Genomic DNA, 7,198 nt, shown 5'->3' on the forward strand with positions numbered 1-7,198 from the left:
TCTTCCTTTGCTGCAACAGTCATGGGAGCAGGTATTCAGATAGAGTTGCAACAAAACCGGAGCAGGAAGATGGAGAGCGGACACTTAACCTATACTTACTGAGCCCCAGCTGTGTGCAAATCACTTTTAGATACTGAGGATATGACCGCCTCTACTCTCATGGACTTTCCTGTCTGCAGGGCAGACATCTATTAATATTTTTGACTTATATAAATCAGCATTTAACTCTGGCTGGGACTCATGAAGGGAGGTAGAACGTGTCAAGAGAGCACATCACATGGACATCCTGAGGTCTAATGAGAGAGTTCATTTAACAACAAGTAAGAGTTACCAGTTAAAGAGTATCCGCAGCTGGGGTTCTGAGGCAGAGAAGGGAGTAGTGAATCTGAAGAAGAAAAGGCCAGCATGGCTGGACAAGAGAAGGCGAGGGCACAGTCCACCAGGCTCATGAAACACGTAGAAATCACATTGTACGGCCTGGTGGGCTTTGTTAAAGATTTCCATCCCTTTTTCTAAAACTTATTTGGGTATTCCTGAAACAATTAATGGTCATGTATCACCCTCCTATCATACTTTTCTCCACCCCGGAAGCCCTTGTGGAATGGCACGGAGTTCCTTCTTGCTGAGAGAGATTTAAGCAACTTGAGAGATTGAGCACGTACTCCTGTCCTATGAGGTTCCTGTCTGGTGTCTCCCACTCCTCTGTAGCTCTCACCATCCCATCCACCCAGTATCGGGCAGCGTTCTTCAGAAGAGACCAGGATCTGCTCTGGTTAGATTGGCAAAGAGGGATTTGTTACAGGTACTATATCAGTTATGGGATCATGGGGAAATGGATTCTGAGTTGTGTTTCCAGGAAGACCCTAAAGCCACCCCATATTACTGGGCCACCAAGAAAACGGCTGCCCTGTCACAATGAGGCCACTCCCTGTCGAAACTGGAAGCAGCTCCTACGGCTGCTGACCCAAAACCACACACATCAGGAAATTGGACGTCACATAACCCGTCCCTCTCCCCATGTACCTCAGCTGCAAATTCAAGGCTTGCACAAATGCAGCGGATCAGCAGAACCTAAATCACATCCAGAGCCTAGCTCTGGGGGAGGCTGGGAAAAGGCATTTTAAGTTTGTAGTCTCTGCAGTAGGGAAAACCTGCTGGACGGGGTTGAAAGAGATTTTGAGCATGTAATTCATGGTGTTCATCACGCCACATATCGAAAGAATCGAAGTGAGATCCCCCTTTTGAAAATCTTCCAATTCTCACATTAGCTCTTTAAAATCCTATACTTATCTAGTGCCACTCTCCTTGTCTTTCTATTGTCTTTTCCCCTATCAAGAATAAAGCCACTGTAAAAGTGTGTATTACTCCACTTCTTTTGTATTTGGCTAAAGCATGTGCCTTTCTCTCCATCTGTTCCTTGCTTTAGGAACGTTGGAAGCTGTAAGAGGGCAGGTTCCTTATCACAGATGAGCTCTGTCAGAACCCAGCACTGCGTAATGTACACATACATGCTTATTATACAAATGTTATTTGTCTCATTAAGTTCCTCTGTAAGGAAGCTGCTCCTGTTTTGAGAACATTTAAAAGGGAACGTAAGTAATGCAATTGGGATGAGCTGCATTGAGCCTCCAGCTTAAGGACCAGAGGAAGGTAGATCCTTCAAACCTCTCCAGGCCTGTATTATTTTCTGTGACTAATTGGACAGTGCTTTTACAACTCTCTAATTTTCTTTGCATTTCCTTTATCTTGGGCTGCTTTCATGATCAGGATATGTCTAGGTAGAACTTTGATTCTCAGAATTCTGTGAGTCTTGATGTTCTCCTGGTGCTGGGAACAGGGAAGGTGATATCTAGGTAACGAGAATGTTGGGAGCATCTAAACCCATCTGGTGACTTTTTGAGCTCAAATGGATACGTTCCTTATGCTACAACAGCGGTCCCCAACCTTTTTGGCACCAGGGACTGGTTTCCTGGAAGACAATTTTTCCACGGATGTTGGCGGGGGACGGGGGAGGAGATAGTTGCGGCAGTAATGCGAGGGCTGGGGAGTGGCAGGTGAAGCTTCACTCACTGGCACGCCGCTCACCTCCTGCTGTGCGGCCCGGTTCCTAACAGGCCGTGGACCGGTACCGGGGGTACCGGGGACTGGGGGTTGGGGGACCTCTGTGTCACAATTTGCCAATAAGGAGACGGGTTCACTGCAGGAAACAACTAATGACCAGCAGCCCTAAAACGGGAGAGAAGATCCCATGGGCAGGCTTGTCACTACATCCTTCATGATAACTCACCGCATAATAAGGGATGCATGGGTGGATGATGATATAAGGGATTAAGTATTAGGGGCTGTGGAGAGGCCCGGAAGGTATTGGCTGCACCTAAGATCCTACACTCAAGACTGATCTCTGTCCTCTGTTACCTTGGGACCCCAGAGGGGCCTTGGGTACAAGTGGAGGGCCTCACAGCAAAGAGAAACCATCATTCCTACTCCCTGGTGGCTATTTCTAGATCTTCCCATGAGCCTCCGATTAGCCCTAATGGTTGGAATAAATGCCAGCTACCTCATAGTCCTGGTGGTGATCATGATTACGATCATGATGACCTCAGAATCTAACATTTATTGAGTTCTTGCGATGTCACAGGCACTGCAATAAGCATCTGACATGGATCATCTCATCTAATCATCACAAAGTACCCTGTATTATATATTATTATAATTTCTATTTTACAGAAGACAGTATCGAGTCTTAGAGGTTACAGATGTCCAGGATCACACAAAAAAAGAAGTAGTTGAGAAAAACCTAAATGTAGTAAGATTTTATTCAGGCAACATATTCCAACTCTTTTATTCTTTTGTCTACTATTTACATCTGTATTTCTAAATAATACACTTACACCGTCATTTCAACTTTGGTACTATCTATTGTCTTCCTGGTAGGGCAGAAGAGAATTTATTTCTGTAAACTTCTACAAATTTCCCCTTTCCACAGTCCTTCAATATGGTTATTCCAGTTTTGTAATATAACATTTACTGTTATATTATTACAGCTGTGTAAAAACTGTTCACATCTTAACCATAAAGTATGTCAGAAATGTATATACATTTTTCCTGTAGTTAATAATAGGTTCATTTTTTAGTAACAGCTTTATCGAGATAAAATTCACAGAATATAATTCACTCATTTAATGTGTACAATTCATTGGTTTTTAGTAGATCCACAGAGTTGTGCAACCTTCACTACAAACAATTTTAGGACATTTTAATCTCATCGAAAAGAAACCACTTACCCTTTGACTATCACCTTCCCCTACCCCACTTTCCCTTACCCCTCTCAGCTTTAAACAATCATTAGTCTACTTTCTGTCTCTGTATATTTGCTTATTCTGGATAGTTAATATAAATGGAATCTTATATGTGGTCTTTTGTGTCTGTCTTCTTTTACCTAACATAATGTTTTCAAGGTTCATCCATGTTCTAGCATGTATCAGTACTTCATTACCTTTTTTAGGACCAAATAATATTCCATTGTATGAAATCACATTTTATTTATCCATTCATCAGTTGATAGACACTTGGATCGCGTTTACCTTTTAGCAGTCTGGCAGTTCCTCAAAACTGTTGACAAACAAATGTTGGTTTGTCTTTGCCTATCTTCTATTCACAGCCTTTGCTTTCTCTCTGGTCCTTTTGTATCTCAGAGCAGTTTTTAAATGCCCATCATTCTTTGATACTCCTTCCTTCAGAGTGGAGCTCTTTCTTCACCTTGAGTATGGGCTGGACTTAGGGACTCACTTCTAACGAATGGAATACGGTGGGAGGGATGGTGTGTGACCAGCTCATCGCAGGCATCATAGCTTCCTCCTTGCTTTCACCCACGAATCATGTGCTCTGGCATGTCAGCTGCCAGCTTGTGAGACTATATCAGGCAGCCCTATGAAGAGGCCCACATGGTGTACCTTAGGAGAGGAGGGTACACCAGGACTGCTTTCCTAGCTCGCTGGCTTTGCTGTTCTTATGCTAAAGAGTCAAACAATATTGCCTTATGCCTTTTTTTTTTTTTAAGGAATTTTGCCTTTTTTATTTTAAATTTTTATTTATTTATTTATTTATTTATGGCTGTGTTGGTTCTTCATTTCTGTGCGAGGGCTTTCTCTAGTTGCGGCAAGCGGGGGCCACTCTTCATCGCGGTGCACCGACCTCTAACTATCGCAGCCTCTCTTGTTGCGGAGCACAGGCTCCAGACTCGCAGGCTCAGTAATTGTGGCTCATGGGGCTAGTTGCTCCGTGGCATGTGGGATCCTTCCAGACCAGGGCTCGAACCTGTGTCCCCTGCATTGGCAGGCAGATTCTCAACCACTGCGCCACCAGGGAAGCCCGCCTTATGCTTTTTTGAAATTACCTTTTCTTCCCCTTCTCCCACTTCATCTGGATCTTCTCTTGCCTTTGCTCATAGTATCTCTGTGCTGCTCAATTTAGATTCTACTGCCAGCAGATCCTTCTCCGTGAGGGACTTTGTCCTGGAAAGGAGAGTCAGTTGGTTACTTCTGAGATTTAACAGGGCCCAGACTGTCACACACCATCTAATCTTTCCTTTGCCTTCACCCTTAGAACCTAGCTCTGGCACTGTTCTCCAAAAACCCAATTAGCTTTCTATGCTGAGTGGGCACATTTAGATTTTAGGGTAAGTACCTTTGGCAGTTTGATTACAAGTCGGATGCCGTTCAGTGCCACCAGAAGACCCTTTGCCTGCTTTCGATGTCCTCCTTCCCACTTGCTGATACCCTGTGGGTCTTTCTGCTGTCAGTTAATCCGCCCTTTCCTTGTATTCGAAGTTCACAGGATACCTTACTATTTTTATAGTAGATAATTGTTGTGCGTTTGTTGTGGTGGTGGTTACTGTTAGAGGAATAGGTAGATTCAAAACTACACGATTGCCACTTTAATCTTGCACAGAAATGATCACATTTTTAATTTCTAGAAGTTCCTTTATTCCCTAGATTTCCCCCTTTTTACATCTTCTGATTCTTGGTTTATGGGCCCAAGAACTAAGTATAATAGTGATTTTAAAACTTTTTTTTCTTCTCCTTACTTTGTCCTTATTTTCTCCAAGTTCCCTCTTTCTTACGGTTTCTACACCTCATTTTCGTATCAGAGTCTTTCCTCAACTATCTTGAGGTCTTTGGTCCTCCGAGCACTTGTAGAATGAGGGGCTCTGTGTATAGAGGTAGGACTTGTCAATCAGTGGGCTTCTCTGTAATTGCTTGGGCAGCAACAGATTCATTTAGTTGAGGGACACTACACAGTCAGTATCCGCAGGTTTTTTCTCTTGGGCTGGTCAGTTTCCCAGGTAGGTGTCCCCGCACCTGCCTCTATTGGGCGGGGGAAGAGGGTGATTAAGCTTGGTTGCCAGTGTGTTCTTAGAGGAACTAAAGGGGGCTTAGGGAGCGATCTCATGCTTCCGTGCACAGACTTTACTTCACCCCCTATCCAATACGGTACTTGAACCATGACCAGTGTCTCTGAATCCAGAACCTCTGTGTTTCAACAGTTTCTGAAAATAAACTTTCTATCTTTTCCAGGGTGGGGACAAGGACGGTCTCCTGTCTGCCCCGGAGTGAGAAATGGAATTTAATAGTTTAACTTCTTATACTTTTAAACTAATCATCCTGTTTCCAGCCCTGCCCATTCCTACCTCTTCCTTCAGAGTTACCTGGTATAATTACTGGTTCACTTACTGAACCCCTGGGGATTCTGAAATTTGAAAAATCTGTTACCCCAAACTTTGCAGGTAATTAACTGTAAAGTCAGGTAAACGTACCCTCCTCATGCTCTCTAGATTCCAAAATTTTGTTGGAATCTGTCCAGTTCTCTTTATCCTTACAGATTCATGAAGTGATTGTGTTTTTTTAATTCCTTAATTGTTTAAATGGGGTTCAAAAGGAGTGGAGGTAAACACATGTTTACCTTTGTCATCTTTTTAATAGAAGTTTTGTCCTCCTTTTAATACATCCCTTTTCTGCTTAAATTAATTGAGAATAGTAATACTAACTAATGCTAGAAATAGATCTACAATAATATGTTTTCAAGGCAAGAGGTCTGAATAGGGCTGAAGTAAGCCCATCAGACGTGTAACTCAAGACACTGCATATGCCGCCAGAATGCTTTAGAGCTGAGTGACTGAAGTAAGTTTTTAAAAATTACCTAGGATTTTTACTTTATACTTATTAAAACTTATTTAGACATTCAGATATGGATTTTTAAAAATCATGTCGTACTTGTACATAAGAAGAAAAATAAAAGCAGAAATTGATTAAGGCACTCTTAAAACTTCTTTACATTTAGAGTCCTAGCCTTCTGAATCATGTTTTTTAAATATATTTTTAAAAAATGTTTCATTGTAGTAAAAAAGCCCCACATAACATAAAAGTTACCATCTTAACCATTTTTAAGTGTGCAGTTCAGTAGTAATATATTCATATCGCTGTGCAACAGATCGCCAGAACTTTTTCATCTTACAAAAGTGAAACTCTGTACAGATTAGACAACTCCCCATTTCCCCCTCCCCCAAGTCCCCGGCAACCACCGTTCTACTATCTGTTTCTATGAATTTGACTGCTTTATATACCTCATGTAAGAGGAATCATACAGTATTTGCCTTTTTTATGACTGGCTTTCTTCTCTTATGTCCTCAAGTGTCATTCATGTTGTAGCATGTGTTATGCTTTTTAATAAAGTAAGTTTTGTGGAGAAAGAAAACGCATTTCCCTTTAAGAAGCAACACTGAAAATATGATTCACTCTGAAAACACTGGATCAAAAATTTTAAGGCCTTTGAAAGCGTTCCTCAAAAATGCTTTAAGGGGGCCTCCCTGGTGGCGCAGTGGTTGAGAGTCCGCCTGCCGATGCAGGGGACACGGGTTCGTGCCCCGGTCCGGGAAGATCCCACGTGCCGCGGAGCAGCTGGGCCCATGGGCCATGGCCGCTGAGCCTGCGCTTCTGGAGCCTGTGCTCCGCAACGGGAGAGGCCACAACAGTGAGAGGCCCACGTACCGCAAAAAAAAAAAAAAAAAGCTTTAAAATATACGTTAAACCTGAAGTGAGAGAGTGGCATGGACATATATACACTACCAAACGTAAAATAGCTAGCTGGTGGGAAGCAGCTGCATAGCACAGGGAGATCAGCTTGGTGCTTTGTGACCACC

This window comes from Delphinapterus leucas, chromosome 4, assembly GCF_059928025.1.
Source record: "Delphinapterus leucas isolate spDelLeu-1000000601 "Yukka" chromosome 4, BTC_Dleu_Yukka2, whole genome shotgun sequence".
NCBI lineage: Eukaryota > Metazoa > Chordata > Mammalia > Artiodactyla > Monodontidae > Delphinapterus > Delphinapterus leucas.